General features: G+C 38.4%; 1 protein-coding gene and 1 long non-coding RNA gene across 2 annotated transcripts in view; both read right to left on the bottom strand.

Annotated features, from left to right (window-relative positions):
• Positions 1 to 18,658, bottom strand: part of asic1b (acid-sensing (proton-gated) ion channel 1b) — a 348,288-nt gene that overhangs the window by 145,571 nt on the left and 184,059 nt on the right. The gene's annotated exons all lie outside the window — the stretch shown is intronic.
• The window catches only part of LOC310722229, a 116,407-nt gene continuing 105,419 nt past the window's right edge, over positions 7,671 to 18,658 (bottom strand). Inside the window, exon 2 of the long non-coding RNA XR_014532313.1 lies at positions 7,671 to 7,773. This is a non-coding gene — a long non-coding RNA (uncharacterized lncRNA). The remainder of the gene's footprint in view (positions 7,774 to 18,658) is intronic.

The following is an 18,658-nucleotide window of genomic DNA, read 5'->3' as shown; positions in this document are numbered from 1 at the left end:
TCCAGTAAATGCCCTTGGTAACAAAAGCTGGAGGGCTGATAGCATCACATGTGGTGGACAAAAATGGAAGGGGGACAGAGAGAGAAAAAGAGAGAGAGAGAGAGAGAGAGAGAGAGAGAGAGAGAGAGAGAGAGAGAGAGAGAGAGAGAGAGAGCATAAGAGAGAGAGAGCATAAGAGAGAGAAAGACCATGAGAGTCCAGAGACCATGAGAGACAAAGAAAAAACAGGCACAAAATAGCAAATACAACTGAGAAAAATGGAAATTGGTTGATAGGCTGAAAAGTTAGATTTGATAGTCTTGTTTGTTGGTTTCATTGTTTTGTCCACACCACTGTCTTGTCATTGGTTGTTTCTTAATGGTTATGTACATCTGTTTTCAGTTCTTTTCTTGATTCATTTACGTTGTAGTTCTTTGTTTTAGTGCTAATAAAAATTCAACACATACCACAGTGACTTACTTTTCAAATGGTCTCATTGTTCTGGCTTTTGATCATATTCAGCTTCCTGTTTAGATCACCAGTCTTCAAAACATTGACTACATATTTACATGAGCATAAAAAATGCCCATACAAATCATCCCTATATAACAATGAAATAACCCCCTCTCTTTCTAGCTATTTTCTCTCTCAACAGAGTTAAAGACTTATCATGTATCTTAATAACCCAGTATTGGAATATAGGTATTGATGGATGGATCGAGACTTGTAAGTCACTTTGGATAAGGCCATCTCCCAAATGCCATGAATGTAAATGAAAAATGTTGATGTAAATGAGTTGTGAAGGAAGAGAACAGCATTGGCAGATAATGGTTTAGGCCTGGGGTGCAGTCAGCATTCCAATTCATCGCAAAGGTGTTCAGTATGGTTGATGTCAGAGCTTTACAGCAGGCCATTTAATCTTGTGGTCAAACTCATGTAAATCTGGCTTTGTACACAGGGGCACTGTCATACTGGAACATGCTGGCATTTAAAGACAGAATAATATAATTATGTGCCTCAACTCAACTTTTGGGGTCAGTTTAAGGAAAAAGCACATAAAAAGTCAGATGTCCCAATAATTTTAAACATATTACCACATTGTTGTGTATATATATATATATATATATATATATATATATATATATATATATATATATATATATATATATATATACATATATATATATATATATATATATATATATATATATATATATACATATATATATATATATATATATATATATATATATATATATATATATATATATATATATATATATATATATATATATATATATATATATATACACAGTACAGACCAAAAGTTTGGACACACCTTCTCATTCAAAGAGTTTTCTTTATTTTCATGACTATGAAAATTGTAGAGTCACACTGAAGGCATCAAGGGCTATTTGACCAAGAAGGAGAGTGATGGGGTGCTGCGCCAGATGACCTGGCCTCCACAGTCACCGGACCTGAACCCAATCGAGATGGTTTAGGGGTGAGCTGGACCGCAGAGTGAAGGCAAAAGAGCCAACAAGTGCCAAGCATCTCTCGGGGAACTCCTTCAAGACTGTTGGAAGACCATTTCAGGTGACTACCTCTTGAAGCTCATCAAGAGAATGTCAAGAGTGTGCAAAGCAGTAATCAAAGCAAAAAGTGGCTACTTTGAAGAACCTAGAATATGACATTTTTCAGTTGTTTCACACTTTTTTGTTATGTATATAATTCCATATATAATTCCACATGTGTTAATTCATAGTTTTGATGCCTTCAGTGTGAATCTACAATTTTCATAGTCGTGAAAATAAAGAAAACTCTTTAAATGAGAAGGTGTGTCCAAACTTTTGGTCTGTACTATATATATATATATATATATATATATATATATATATATATATATATATATATATATATATATATATATATATACACACACACCGACCAGTCATAACTTTTTGGCCACCTGCTCAATATTGTGTCGGTCTCCCTTTTGCTGCCAAAACAGTGAAATATTAACAGTATTAACTCCTTCAGTAGTTTGAGCTACAGGAGCTCATCTGTTTGATCGGACCACACAGGCCAACCTTCGCTCTCCACGTGCATCATTTAGCTGCCCATGACCCTGTCACCACTTTTCTACTGTTCACTACTGTTTCTGACCTCTTAGATACATACTGAACACTGCAGACCGAAAACAGCCCACAAGAGCTGCAATTTTGAAGATGCTCTGACCAAGTTGTCTAATCACCACAATTTGGCCCTCGTCAAACTCGCTCAAAACGCTTACCCTTGCCAATTTTCTCTGCTTCTAACTCATCAACTTTGAGGACAAAATGTTTACTTGCTGCCCAATATATCCCACCCACTAATCAATGTTCATGTGTTTATAATTAATCAGTGACAATCAGTGTTATTTACTTCACCGTTTATAATGTTATAATGTCATAACGTGTGGATGTGTATATATATATTTCTTTCAATAAAAATGTCTTTACTGTTATAATTACATTTTAAATTTCTATACAAACCAATACATAAAAAAACAATTATTTCTGCATTGATAAGTAACTAATCTCCTGCTCTGTGCTCCACATTTTTATGGTTTCCTAAAAGACCTTTTTGACTTGTAGCTCTTACTTTGTAGGTCAAATTGGGAAGCAAGGCAAATTGAATTAGGCCTGATCCCCCTAAAAGCCTCTTGATGTCACAGACTGATGGTGTGTTGAGGTCAGTATGATGTGGAGTGTAAAAGTAGCTTAACTTCCAATCCCAAACAACCACAACAATAAGATGCCATGGAAATATCTGTCTGGTGCTCGGGAAAGAGGAATTCATTATTTCTGTTGGTGCATCTTGTCGGCAAAACGTCACAATTCATTTGTGAAGGCACCCGTGCAGACATGCTCTGTTTCTAAAGCTAATTATTCTGCAAGGCTGAGTGAATACACTTCCGGAAGTGTTTTTGTATTTGGCAGGCGGATGCTAATCAGAAACTCTGCCTCATTTTTGGTCCCCTTTTGCATTTTGCAGTCAGATCTAATCACTGGTTGTGTTTTTTCCTCAGAGGTGCACTCATCTCTTATGAGAATGGCGCTCTGAGGTATCTCACCTGGATTGGTTTGATGTAGCTTACTGTGGTTGGCTGGATTCCCTTGTGGTGTTTCATGGAAATGGGACAGGTCTCCAGGGACTAAGGAAATGTGAAATTGTGTGTGCAAGTATGGATGTGTATCGGAGTGGAAGCGTAACAACGTGCTCATGTTAAGTGAAGTAAATGTATATCCTTCTCCAGTTGTCCACATTTGGGACAAATCAGTAATGATTTGAAATACTTCAGTTCATTACTGCATCTGATATGATTTAGTTCAGCATGAATAGGATTTGCTTAACACCCTGTACATTAACATTCACTTCTGTCTATTACATTCAGAGCATTTGGCAGACACGTATATCCAGAGCAGTCTACAACTATACAATTGTTTTATTATATTCCACTGAGAGGGTCAGGATTAAGGGCCCAAAATTGGCAGCTTGGTGATGCTGGGAATAGAACTCATGACCTTCTGCTCAGAAGTACAAAACCCTAACCACTGAGCTACAGTATCACTTCCCCAGTGTATTGATCAGTCCTGGGTATATCAATAAAACATCTCAATTCTCATTGAGAATTGCTACTAAATTAGCTTTTTGTGCTACAGCACAAAGAGATGGGGGAAAAAAATCAAACCAAATCTTTAGTGCATTTCTTGGCAAAGTATTTCCAATCTTTTTCATTTTTTCCAGAATCAGAAAATGTTTTATTGCCAGGTACAGCAAAGGGTTCAGCAGAGAGCCTAGTGTGGACAGGCACAGCAAAGGTGAAGGACAGAGAGGCCAGGAGTGGCACCGAGGTCGAGGCTATAAAACATGACAAAGGTGAGCCGGGTGGACCAGCCCACCGCATTGCAAATGTTTTGAAGGGAAACCCCAGATTACAAGGCCTTAGAGGCCGCCACACTTCATTTGGAGTGCAGAAGAAAAAGCATTCACAATCCATCTGCTGAGCATGTGCTTATTCGCAGGAAGACCTCTCCTGGGAGGGCCATAGCAGACGAACAGCTGCTCCGACTTTCTCCACAGTTCTATTCTGTGGACGTATATGTCCAGTGCTCACACTGGACACAGTCGGTTAAGATTCTCCTGGTCTGGGGCCTGGAAGGAAGGAGGAGAGAACGCCTGGAGCCTAATAGGTTGTGGGATGACATACCCTGATCTAGAAGCCCTAAAAGGGTTGGGGGTGTTAGGTAAAACCAGAGGGGGCAGTGCAACGTCTCTTGAGATGCAAGCAGGTCCACCTGAGCTCTGAAATATTATTCCCAGATTTGCTCCACCACCTCGGGGTGGAGCCGCCATTCCCCGGGCCCTGGCCCTTGCCTCGAGAGAGCGTCTGCTCCCTGGTTTAAGTGGCCCGGGATATATGCTGCCTTCAAGGAGAACATCTTTCCTTGGACACACAAGAGGATCTGTGGTTGATATAGGAAACCACTTAAATGTTGTCCATACGGACCAACACATGGTGGCTTCTGAGGTCGGGGAGTAAATGCCTCAGAGCTTAAAGCACGTCCAGCATCTCGAGGCAGTTTATGTGCTATGTTAGATGGGACATCATATTAGAGACAAAATGCAGCAAAGAGACAGGGAGAGAGAGAGAGAGAGAGAGAGAGAGAGAGAGAGAGAGAGAGAGAGAGAGAGAGAGAGAGAGAGAGAGAGAAAGGGAGAGGGAGAGGGAGAAGGTGATTAGGAAAGAGAGAACCAGAGAGTGGCATAATGAAGAGAGAACAAGCCAAAGAGACTAAAACAAGATTAAATTAGGGGTGAGGGAGAAATTAAAAAAAAAAGCGATACGGAGATAAATAAAGAAAATGAAGATAAAGAGAACGAGTGAATAAAGGAGAAAGTAGAGAAAGGAAAAGTGGGATGTAAAACCAAAGGAAAGATGAAAGAAAATAACTGAGAGAATTACAAAGAAGTACAGAGCCTGGGAGTTAGAGATGAAGGGATGGAGGAAAAGAATGATGAGACAGAGAGATAGAAGCGTAAATTGGAAAATATAGAGAGAAAGAAAAGAGATGAGTGACAGAGTAAAATAAATAGAAAAAAGTGAAACAAAGCAAAATAAAGAGAAGAGGGAAAAATAGAAACAATGTTTGTGTGTGTGTGTGTGTGTGTGTGTGTGTGTGTGTGTGTGTGTGTGTGTGTGTGTGTGTGTGTGTGTGTGTGAGAGAGAGAGAGAGAGAGAGAGAGAGAGAGAGAGAGAGAGAGAGAGAGAGAGAGAGAGAGAGAGAGAGAGAGAGACAGAAAACAAATAATAAAGAGAAAGAACTCCAAAAAAGTGGCCAAAACAGTTGGAAACAGGAAAAAAAAAAGAGAGAGAGAAAGAGAAAGAGAGAGAGAGAGAGAGAACAATTGGAAAAAAGGAGACAAATGGTGACAAAGTACTAGAAAGAGGGTAAGAGGCCACAAAATGACAGATGGATGAGAGATAGAGATAAAGACGGAAATAGAAAATGTAGACAACGATGGTAAACAAAGGTAAAAAAAAAAAAGACACAATGGAGACAGAAAGCAAACGATTCGTAGAATAGAGACACTGAGAATGTTCTTATGCAAGATAGAGGAGAATAGGATAGAGGATAGGAGGGAGAGATAAAGAGAAAGAGAGAGATAGAGAGAATAAAAAATAAATCAAACAGAACGTGAAAGGCAGCAAGAGAGAACTGGAGACATACAGTGAGTGAGAGAAGGAGAGGAGAGGAGAGTAGAGGAGAGGAGAGGAGAGAAGAGGAGAGGAGAGGAGAGGAGAGGAGAGGAGAGGAGAGGAGAGGAGAGGAGAGGAGAGGAGAGGAGAGGAGAAAGCCAGTGAGAGAAAAAAGAAAAGAAAAGCAGTAAAGGAATAAAATTTAAAACAAGCAATTGGAGAGAAAATTGGCGAGACAAAGATGACAGAGGGAATAAGAGAGAGAGAAGACAAATGAAGAGCGAGAGAGAGAGAGAGAGAGAGAGAGAGAGAGAGAGAGAGAGAGAGAGAGAGAGAGAGAGAGAGGAAAATAAAATAAAATAAAAGACAGGTTAATATAAAAATAAAAGCACCGAGAAAACTTATACAATAAATAGAAAAAGAAAGAGTAGGGTAAGAAACAGATAAGAAAGGGGAAAGAGAAGAAGAGAAAGACAGAGACTGAAAGAGGGGTGAAATGTAAGGAAGAAAAGAAGGCAATAAGATCATGACAGAGAGAGAAGGGATGAGAAGAAGTAAATGGGTGAGAAAATGTAGAGAATAAAAGCATAAAGAAAAGTATAGAGAGACACAGATTGACAGAGGGAGGAAAAGGGAGCGAGAGAGAGAGGAAAAGAGATAAGTGGCACCAGGTCACCAGTCGAGCAGCCTCAGGATGGGAGTCCAGCAGACGGAGCACATTAAAAGGCAACTGACTTTTCCAAACACACGAGGACGATGCGGGGAAAAACTCGGCTCACTGCATTTTTCAAAGCCATAAATAACGGCACGGACGAGCGAAAAACACCACAGAAGACGCCCCGAGGTAGAGAAGAAGAGCCGAGAAAATGGAAAATGCGGCATTAAAGTATCAAGCCAATATAATTGGGTTTGCCGTTGTGAGTGTGTGTGTGTGTGTGTGTGTGTGTGTGTGTGTCTGTTTGTGTGTGCGCATTTGTGCGTGTCCATGTATTTATGGTTCCTCGAGAAGCCGGCTCGAGGGCACAGGGGATTGGAGCTGGTGTTGATGGATTCTACTCACACCTGATTCAATTTAACAGAAAGGAAGGATCACAGAGCTCGGCTGGCACACAACACACACACACACACACACACACACACACACACACACACACACACACAGAGCATACACAAACAGTATTTCTAAACATGCATTTTTGCGACATGGGCTTGTGCAATGGCCCACACAACGTGCAAAACAGATTAACATATCAAAAACATCAGCTTAACATAACCAAAGCAGCAAAAGTGCGAGCATGATGAGAAATTCGGGAAGACGATGGCAAAACTAAAACCATGACAGCAAATAAAAAAAATAAAAAAAAGGAAACCAAATAAACAAGAACATGCCAGGATTACTGCAAATTCACGAACATGACCTCTAATTGGAACCACAAAACTGAACTCAAACACAGCGAATTTGAAAACACGACACCAGAATTTTGGATAATTTTGGAGAATTATTCCAGGATCACAACGAATTAGGAAGCTAAAAAGCAAATTTCAGAAGGACAGCAAATTTGGAAACACAACAAAAAGGTAAACGATAGACAATTCGGCAACACGACTGACAATCAGGAACACAAAAATTCTGAAACATGACAGCAAATGTAGGAAAACGACTGCAAAATTAGTACCAACAAAGCAAATTTAGGAACATGACAGCAAATTTGAGAACACAAATAAATATGTAAACGTGACGGCAAACACTGAAACATGGCGGCAAATTCAAGAACACAGGAACAAAAATTTGGGAACACAGTAACAAATTCGAGAACATGGTAACAAATTTGGGATCAAATTCGGATAAAAAAACAACATACGCTTTCTCTGGGCCGAGCTTTTTTCAAAACATTTTTCTGTGAACAGACATTTCCAAAAAGTTTTGGATCATTCCTTAATTTAGGAATTTTATATTTACCGTAATTTCCGGACTATTAAGCGCACCCATATATAAGCCGCACCCACTGAATTTGACAAAGATTTTTATTTTGAACATAAATAAGCCGCACCTGTCTATAAGCCGTCTACATTGAAACTAATGAACTTTACACAGGTTTTAACGAAAGACAGTGTCTGTTACACGGTGTAAAGGGTGAAATATTTTGTGGCTCCTTTAAGAGCAGAGCGGCATTTTGGGAATAGCCTGCCGCTGCATTTTTTCAGGTATTACTGCATGTGTGCAAGACCGAGGAATATGTCCTTAATATTTTCTGATGCTCATTTCTAAGTTTCTTTGACTAACCCGTAACGCTGTTGCCAAGAAAAATAAAAAAAGCAAGATTTTTGGAAACCTGTCTGTGCTTATATGATTTCTAAAAATACGGTAAATACGGAAAATACGGTATTTAACAGAAGGGTAAAGATTAAACATTTCAAAATGGGTTGTAAAGCTGTAAAAGAGGTTTAACACAAAAAATGAACGGAAGTTAATTTAAAGTAAAATAAAACAACTTAAATAATGTAAAATATGAATCACTAGTACTTCAGAGATTTATAAAAAAATAAAAATAAAATAAAAAACAGCTTAATGATGTTTGTGCATAATGAGTGTGTGAGAAACGTTCTCAAAACCAGTTAAACCGGTGATCTGGGGACGTTGTTTTCACTCGATTGCTATACGGAAACTGTGTTCTTAGATTTAGCACTACTCGGTTTGGCCAATCAATCCCACGGAGACATGCCTGCTCCCGCTCCTTTCACACAGCGTTAAGCGTCTTGATAGAAGAAGAACAAAAAAAAAATCCCAGTGTTCTCAGTTTGAAGCCTGGCAGCCAGTCAATGTCCAGGGTAAAGGTTAAGAGTGCTTTCGCCTGGCCTCTGCCCTCTCACTTCACCATCGATTGTCACTCCTCTCTAAAATGTAATTACAGAGCACGAGTCTGTGTCTGCTCACATCCTAAACCCGTTTGGAGACTTTCTCCAACGCCTTGCCAGAAAAAATGCTAAATATAGTCAGCGGTAAAAAAAATAACACCAGCGCTGGAAGTTTCGTTATCGTCATTAACACTGAGTGCCAGGGCGAGCCCGTTTTATTGCTCCACCAGTTTTGGATTATTTTTTTTCTCCTAATGAGGAGATGATAAAAAAGACATAGCAAGGAAGAGTGGGAAGAGGAGGAAGAAAAAAGTTGCTTTCATATGCCGGTCAACAAGCGGCTGCAAATGTGCTCGTTATGAAAACTGCTCCGATAACGAAGCAAGCGCGCAACACGTAATTATAACAGGGACAGCGAATAGTTGCCACGGCGCCAATTTACTGTCGTGTTATAACAAGCAGCACGGTTCTAATCACCGGAAATAGATTCATATCCGAATTTGCTCCTTTTTTTTTTTTTTTGCAACTTACAGGAGATGACGCTCACCAATAAGTCCTGGGATTGTATTCACTACTGAACTAACTGAATGGAGAAAAGATAATTACACACCTCCCTGGGCTTTGTTTTGGACTCTGGTTCTGCAGACTATTTGCCATTTTATAATCTTCCGGATAAAGTTGGTGGAAGCCATGCTGTAATATTATAACACTGTTACAAACTAAAATATTGTTGAAAATGAAAACAGATTCAATTTGCAGTAAATGGATTGGGTTCCATCCCAGTGATGAAATAGTCTTAGTCCAATCAATTGAAATTGACTGAACTGGGACTATCGATCCAGCAATATAATGTCCATACACTACACCAGTCTTCCATTAAAGGATTTTGTATCTCAATTCTCACCATCTTCTCATTCAAACTGCACCCTTTCATGTTTCCAGTCTTGACAGTCCAACTGCAGTTAATTGTTTTCCATCTCAATCCAATAAGGAATTCCAGTTGCTTTTATTTTTTATTTTTCTAATCTTCTCCCCTCCCATCTTCTAATCTTTTACAATGAAGTCACAGCCAACATCTGTCTCATTTCGAACTCGCAAGTGCCAATCATATCAATCAAAATGTCAAATCAAACGTCTCACTGCATGGACTAAAATTTCACTCATATACATTAAGAGCTAAAGTGGCGGACCGTCCATTTCACACCTAGTCCTTCAGTAGTGTCCTACCTGAATCAATCCACCTCTTAATACAATCGTTATGACTTCACATCTATAGAAAATATCATTATTATACAGAAATGCAGTATAACAGAGCACTGCATCATAAGCAGGTATCTCATGCAGTGTGAAGGAATGGCATTACTAAAGCAAGAAACCCATCATCATCTCTAGCAGAAGCTTCAATATTAACCTCATAATATGACCCCGGGCTTTCTGTGCATTTTTGTACATTATTTCTGTGCGTTTTGGTTTTCCTGGGGATTCGAAATTTCAAATTGTGGGTATTTGTGCAAATTCTAAAGGAACTAAATCGCAAAAGTATAAATGGTTTATAAAAAAGCGTAGTTGTTTTGAACTCTCTTGGCTGACCTTTCCTCTTCTTGAAAAGTCCGTCTTGCAAATGTCCTTGTAAGTATATCTGCGACCAATTCAATTTCTTCTAATCGGTCAACCATTGAGGAATGAAAAAAACAGATTTCTATTAAATCCACATAAACATATTTGACCTTGTGCAGGTTGCAGCAGATGGAGTTAGAAAGCTTTGACTAGTGTGCTCTCTGACCAGCTTATGAAAGGATGGTCAAGTAAAACATTTAATTAAAATTAGATTTAATCGGAATCTGATTGGATAAAGCAAAGCTTTATATAGAGTAAGTATTAGGGCTGCAATTTTCTTTCTTTCCATAACCGTAGCGAAAATAAACCAAACCGTGACTTAAAAACCGTGGTACTTACCGAACTGTGAATTCTGTGTACCGTTAATATACCACTGAAATATATACAGTCAACTCCTGATAATTCACGGTTTGAAACTCATGGCTCGGAAAATTTGCGGTTTCTCATTTGGAACCTAAATAACAGCAATTTGAGGATTATCTTTAAATTCATGGGAATCCGCAGGAATACCATTTAAAACTTTGTTTTCACTAACAAATTTGAAAAGAAATTTTCAAACACATTATTGTATTAACGTGACATAATGTCTAGATGAATACACTGAGGTACCATAGGGGCTGCGGGGGTGCTATTATAAGTCTATAATAACACAAATACTCCAGATAAGCTTTTCATATTTCTGCTAATAAGAATGCTCAAAAGTGTCTTATTTACTGTCCAAATTGAATTATTTAATAAATATTTACAAATTATTATTATTATTATTAATTATTTATTAATTAATATTTGAACAAGTTTTAATGAATTAACACTTTTTTTTTTTCAAGCCTTACAAATTTATTTTCTTTGTAAGATGTTTTAATTCTTGTTTACTCAGATATTAACCCTTGTCTATGGAACCAAAGAGGGACCACTTGATTTTTTTTTTCATATAGCTATGGCAACAAGTTAAAATATCTTTTATGGTTATACAGAAAAAAGGACACCATGACATTATTCTAAACTGCACCATGTCTACTTTAATTTGTATCCACTTACAGTAAAATCAGACTGCTGTGTTTTTGTTATTGACAGAACACATACAGGATGCACTTTTCCGCTGCCTCCATCTCTATGAATTTTTATGTGAAACACAACACAAAAAGGAAAATGAAACTCAACGTATAACTGTTGCACAAATGAGAAATATGTTTATAGAAACCTTAAAAAAACTTTTAAATGGAATGTTTCAAATCCAAAACAAATATTCTCACTGTAATATGCAAGAAAACATGTTTTTTCTGTCTCAGCTCATGAGTGCTAATGCACACACACCAACAGTGATGTTTTGCAACAAAGTTGCAACAGACTTTCGTCTCGTGAATATGTATTTTGTGATAGAAGAGTATCTGTGAGAGTGAAAGGGAAAGTTTATAGGTCTGTGGTGAGACCTGCGATGTTGTATGGATTAGAGACAGTGGCATTGAGTAAAAGACAGGAGGTGGAGCTGGAGGTAGCAGAGCTGAAGATGTTGAGGTTTTCGTTGGGAGTGACGACGATGGACAAGATTAGAAATTAGTTTATTAGAGGAACAGCACATGTAGGACGTTTTGAAGACAAGGTGAGGGAGGCGAGATTGAGATGGTTTGGACATGTGCAGAGGAGGGACATGAGGTATATCAGTAGGAGAATGCTGAGGATGGAGCCACCAGGAAGGAGGAAAAGAGAAAGGCCAAGGAGGAGGTTTATGGATGTGGTGAGGGAAGACATGCAGGTAGTTGGTGTGAAAGAGGCAGAAGAAGAGTAAATATATATTTTATTTTATCTGACTGTCCCTAAACTTTTTATTTTAATTTTTTTTCTCAATAATAAAAACATGTACATGTACATTACTGACATATCACTGTAAGGGAACTTAATTGATTCTAGTCTAATGAGAGTATTTTCAATGAATATGATGATATATATATATATATATATATATATATATATATATATATATATATATATATATATATATATATATATATATACATACACAGTGAGGAAAATAAGTATTTGAACATCCTGCTATTTTGCAAGTTCTCCCACTTAGAAATCATGGAGGGGTCTGAAATTGGCATCGTAGTTGCATGTCCACTGTGAGAGACATAATCTAAAAAAAAAAATCAAAATATATGATTTTTAAATTATTTATTTGTATGATACAGCTGCAAATAAGTATTTGAACACCTGAGAAAGTCAATGTTAATATTTGGTACAGTAGCCTTTGTTTGCAATTACAGAGGTCAAACGTTTCCTGTAGTTTTTCACCAGGTTTGCACACACTGCAGGGGGGATTTTGGCCCACTCCTCCACACAGATCTTCTATAGATCAGTCAGGTTTCTGGCCTGTCGCTGAGAAACACGGAGTTTGAGCTCCCTCCAAAGATTCTCTATTGGGTTTAGGTCTGGAGACTGGCTAGGCCACACCAGAACCTTGATATGCTTCTTACAGAGCCACTCCTTGGTTACCCTGGCTGTGTGCTTCGGGTCATTGTCACGTTGGAAGACCCAGCCTCGACCCATCTTTAATGCTCTAATTGAGGGAAGGAGGTTGTTCTGGTCATCCTCTCCTTAATACAGTGCAGTCGCCCTGTCCCATGTGCAGAAAAACACCCCCAAAGCATGATGCTACCACCCCCATGCTTCACAGTAGGGATGGTGTTCTTGGGATGATACTCATCAGTCTTCTTCTTTCAAACACGTTTAGTGAAATTATGACCCAAAAGTTCTATTTTGGTCTCATCTGACCACATGACTTTCTCCCATGACTCCTCTTGATCATGCTATGCATGATTTTAAACCATGACGTCTTAGTATATTACCAACAGTAACCTTGGAAACGGTGGTCCCAGCTCTTTTCAGGTCATTGACCAGCTCCTCCCGTGTAGTTCTGGGCTGATTTCTCACCTTCCTTAGGATCATTGAGACCCCACGAGGTGAGATCTTGCATGGAGCCCCAGTCCGAGGGAGATTGACAGTCATGTTTAGCTTCTTCCATTTTCTAATGATTGCTCCAACAGTGGACCTTTTTTCACCAAGCTGCTTGGCAATTTCCCCGTAGCCCTTTCCAGCCTTGTGGAGGTGTACAATTTTGTCTCTAGTGTCTTTGGACAGCTCTTTGGTCTTGGCCATGTTAGTAGTTACTTACTGATTGTATGGGGTGGACAGGTGTCTTTATGCAGCTAACGACCTCAAACAGGTGCATCTAATTTGAGATAATAAATGTAGTGGAGGTGGACATTTTAAAGGCAGACTAACAGGTCTTTGAGGGTCAGAATTCTAGCTGATAGACAGGTGTTCAAATACTTATTTGCAGCTGTATCATACAAATAAATAGTTAGAAAATCATATATTGTGATTTCTGAATTTTTTTTTTTTAGATTATGTCTCTCACAGTGGACATGCACCTACGATGACAATTTCAGACCCCTCCATGATTTCTAAGTGGGAGAACTTGCAAAATAGCAGGGTGTTCAAATACTAATTTTGCTCACTGTGTGTATATATATATATATATATATATATATATATATATATATATATATATATATATATATATATATATATATATATATATATATAAACTGAAATAAGAATAAAGTTTAAAGCATGTCAAAACAAAAGGATCCCAAAAGACATCATACTTCTATTATAGCATGCAGCCAAAACACGAAGGCCAAGAATTTGCTTTGACATCAGGATTGCAGATGCTGAAGTGCTGCATGTCTCAGTTTTAAATTCTAATATCTCTTTTTATCCTAAAACATTTTTTTTTCATCCTCTCGTTCTATTTCTCTGAAGTGTTTCCACAGGAAGTGTTTGTGATAAAGTGGATAGCCAAAAATAAAATAAATAAAAATCTCAGTCTGCATTAAATCATTACATTAAACATTCAGGAGATTGAACATTAGAGCATTCAACTGCCCTATGATTGAGCTTGAGTAGTGATTCAAAAATATGAAGCAGACGGCTCTAAAAGACTAGCATGCTAGCCCCTTTCCGCAAAGTGTATGGGGTAATCAGGGGGTAATTTGCTGTACTGTGATATACACTATATGAATAAACATTTGTAGACGGCTGACCATAAGATTTATATGTGCTATTCAACATCTAGTCCCTATTTGCTGTCATAATAACCTCCACTCTCCTGGAAAGATGTTCCACTAGGTTTTGGAGTGCAATCGTAGATATTTGTGCTCATTCAGCCACCATAAAAGTGTAGTCAGCTACTGATATAGAGTGAAAAGGTCAGGGGTGCAGTCAGCATTTCAGTTCATCCCAAAGGTGTTGAGGTTAGAGCTCTATAGCAGGCCACTCAAGCTCTTCCACTCCAACCCATGTAAAAGAATATCTTCATAGAGCAAGCTTTGTGCACAGGGGCACTGTCATGCTGTAACAGGTTTTAATGTTCACAGTATTCAAATTTAATGCTATCACTTCCAAAGGGGGTCCTGTACAATTTAGTTTTCCACATGAGTGTATATTCTCTTTACAATTGTGTATATTCTCTAAGTAACGTGGCTATAAACTCTAAGCCCTAATGTAGATCACTAGCTGTTTGATGGAGCAGTAAGAGCTCCATGCTCTGTTGTTCATTAGAATACTGTGAAATTGATTCTATGTTTGTTAGCTAATGGTAATCTTGCTAGTATAGTAACTCATTTTGTGAAATGTGATGCTGATTGGATATTATTTGCTAAGCAAAACAAAAGCCTGTCCTTTTAGCACAAATAAATGATCCGCTGATTTGATTAGCAGGAATCGGAGTGGGCCAGGATTTAGCAGTGGAAGAAAAGCAGTGTGGACATGGGGGTTGCACAATTGTTTATTTCCTTTTATTAGATTGTAACTAATTGGGAAATCAGTACTATTAGGAAAGAGCAGATTAACCATGATATCAGATGCTGTTGGTAAATCTATATATTTACAAAAACCGTGTATGTCAAATTAAAAGAAGCAGGTTTTTAGTGGATATTCAAATATAACTAATGAGCTGTTTTTGATTATTGTTAAATAGCCTACCTTTTTTATGTGACTGGACCCAGTGAGTCACAAAACAACCAGAGCATCTCAATAAGCAAGCACGTATTACTGCCTTTAGTCACGGCATCACATTGAATTCTGGTTCAGTAATGGCCTATTCAGATAGTCTGCCCACGACTTATACATAAGTTGCAAGGCCTAAATTATGGCCTGAAATTGTACTTCCTACCCATTTTTCCACTTTGATTCTCACTCAAGTGTCTGTGTAGGTTTCCAATAGTCTGTGTCATTTTTATTTCATTGTATAAAACTAGTATGTAACTATGCGATTATAGCAATCTTCTACGATTATCACACATTATTACCCGTCACATGGGATGACAAGATCCCATTAAAATTTCTGTCGAATTTTATAACAGACTCTGTGAAAACGTCTTCGAGAGAACTGTGATTGGAGAAAAAAGTATTGGAATCAGATACATTCCTCAACGTGAGCTTGAGGTTATAATGTTTCATTGTCTATTAGCATGTTTCTTCTACATTTCACCCCAGATATTACTGTCTTATTACTGTAGCTGTACTGAGTTTTGTGTGATCCAGCACCCTCCTGCTATTACTTGCTTTCAGACGAGCATCAAAGCAGATTCCGAGTAAGATCACGCTCTGATTTCAATAAAAAACTTCTCACTGCCAGACCTTTGTCGCCAACTGTCTTTAATTGCAGATGCACTGAATCAGATGCAGCTTTAAGTGTCAAATTAAACCTTTCAAGCCTGACAATCTCAACTCGCCAGCAAAGGATTCTTTTATGAGGTACGGCCAGAATCTGGCCAGAAGTAAAAAAAAGCAGGGGTGCCCAATACGTCAATCGCGATCTACCGGTCGATCTCAAAGGTAGTGTGGGTAGATCGCATGACATTTAAAAAATAGATATTTATTTATTTTTATGGTCATTTTATATGTAGCTCGCATGCTGAAAAAGTGTGTGCACCCCTAGTCTAAAGCAAATCTATTAAAATAAAAGACAACTGTGGACAATTAAAAAAAATTTAGATTTTAATTGCAAAATATATGTTTTTGATGCATATAGCATTTTGAAAGATTTGAAAATATATGAAAATATACAGACAATGATGCATGTATAATAACAACATAACTCTAATTGTCTTAATATACTATAACTCGCGTAATAAGATTAGTTTTTATTAATATCATGTATGTTTGACATGTTTGACACATTTTGTAGCAGAGGGTCCCTGCCCCATGTCTCTATCACCTAAGGGGTCCTTGACCTGAAAAACTTTTAGCAGGTGCAGGAATGTCAAGTTCTAAAAAAAGGTGTCAAGAAGAAGGTGAATAAGGTGCCAAATTCTTAAACCTTGACTTTGGTCTATGTCCATCTAAAGAAAAAGAGACATATACTGGGCAAAGAAGAAGGTTGATATGGAATTTTGTAATTTTCCAAAACAGATGGAAACAAACAGTTTGTCAGTAAAGTACGTTTCCATCTGTTCTGGAAAATTCATTAGTCTTTTGCGGGTAATTTTGCCTTGTCCTAAACACCTATACATTCTCATTTCCCACACCTCAGTGGAGCCAGATGCCTATAAGTGAAGAAACATCTTATATAAATATTAAACCACCATCCTATTCATTTTTTTCTAAATTCTTTGCACAGCCAGTAGTGGATGCTGTACAGCATTCTTTTACTTGAGAAAAGCACACATCCTCTGCTTAGATGCACTATTTGGCAAAGGTTTGTGGATACCTGACTCTAAGATTCATATGTGCTTTTTGAACATCCTATTCCACATTTGGCCCCTATTTTCTATTATAATAAACTCCACTCAACTTGCGGAGATTTGTGCTCATTCAGCTACAAGAGTGTTATTTGTAAGAATGGTCAGATCTCTTCATGAGGCCAGACCCCAAGGACTGCCATGCAACAAAACAATAAACTTTCCAATCAAAGAAAAGGATCTCTTTAATCTGAGAAGAGAAAGCCATTAGTTTAGCTGCCCTCTAACCCATCATTGAGCCCCCTGTTTCCCTCCTGGAGATATTGCTGGGTCATGGAAAGGTGACTTAGAAGTTCCTGGAATTGAAGCTACTATACTTGCATACTGTAATAGTTACATTTTAGGAATGTATACATTTTACCATTTCATGATTGGTATAATTTTAAAGGTCGCAGTTTAAAATATGATTAATATTTGGTTGAATGGCATCAAGGATGCAGATCAACGGCTCTGAGCCCTTTCCTGTTTTTAGTGATGATGGACAGATTGACGGACGAAGTCAGACAGGAGTCTCCATGGGTTATGATGTTTGCAGATGATATTGGGATTTGTGGTGAGAGTAGGGAGCAAGTTGAGAAGAGCCTGGAGAGCTGAAGGTACACGCTGGAGAGAAGGGGAATAAAAGTCAGTAGAAGTAAGACAGTGTACATGTGTGTGAATGAGAGGGAGGGCAGTGGAGGGGTGCGGTTGCAGGGAGCACAGTGGAGGAGTTCAGGTACCTGGGGTCAACTGTGCAAAGTAATGGAAAGTGTGTTAGAGAAGTGAAGAAAAGAGTGCAGGCAGGGTGGAGTGGGTGGAGAAGAGTGGCAGGAGTGATTTGTGATAGAAGAGTATCTGCGAGAGTGAAAGGGAAAGTTTATAGGACTGTGGTGAGACCTGAGACGTTGTATGGTTTAGAGACAGTGGCATTAAGTAAAAGACAGGAGATGGAGCTGAAGGTAGCAGAGCTGAAGATGTTGAGGTGTTTTTTGGGAGTGACGACGATGGACAGGATTAGAAATGAGTTTATTAGAGAGACACCGCATGTAGGACATTTTTGAGACGAGGTGAGGGAGGCACAAATGAGATAGTTTGGACATGTGCAGAGGAGGGACATGGGGTATATCGGTAGAAGAATGCTAAGGATGGAGCCGGTTTATGGATGTGGTGAGGGAAGACATGCAGGTAGTTGGTTTGAAAGAGGCAGATGTAGAGGACCAGGGGGTATGGAGACGGATGATCTGCTGTGGCAACCCCTAACCCCTAAGAAGAAGAAGAAGGTTTGGGGAAAATTCTGATCTAATGATGTGAGGGTTGTCCCGGAGAAGATTTTTATCAGGTGTTGGATTTTACTCTAGGTGGTATTTGGTTTTAGGTCACCTCCTGTCACAACAAAGGGTTTGCAAATCTTTTATTACTTTGATTTTACGAGTGTTTATGATGGTTTGGGTATTTGAGAAGATTTGGCAAAACACTCGGGGAAGCATTCTGTAGTCAGTATTTCCCACACAGTCTCTGGGTGTCTTTATTGCCAGGTACAGTGACTCTTTAACAATTTTTTTGTAAACTACATTGCTAAACTATTGGGTTTTATGCTGATTATGTTGTTTAACTTTCTTCTTTTATATCCGATTTTATGATTCCTGACTTAGACTGGACTAAGATTCGGACTGGCCAA

This window comes from Silurus aristotelis (assembly GCF_946808225.1).
Source record: "Silurus aristotelis genome assembly, chromosome: 28".
Lineage (NCBI taxonomy): Eukaryota > Metazoa > Chordata > Actinopteri > Siluriformes > Siluridae > Silurus > Silurus aristotelis.
Note: the sequence above shows the minus strand (reverse complement) of the source record. Positions and strands in the feature narration are given on the sequence as shown.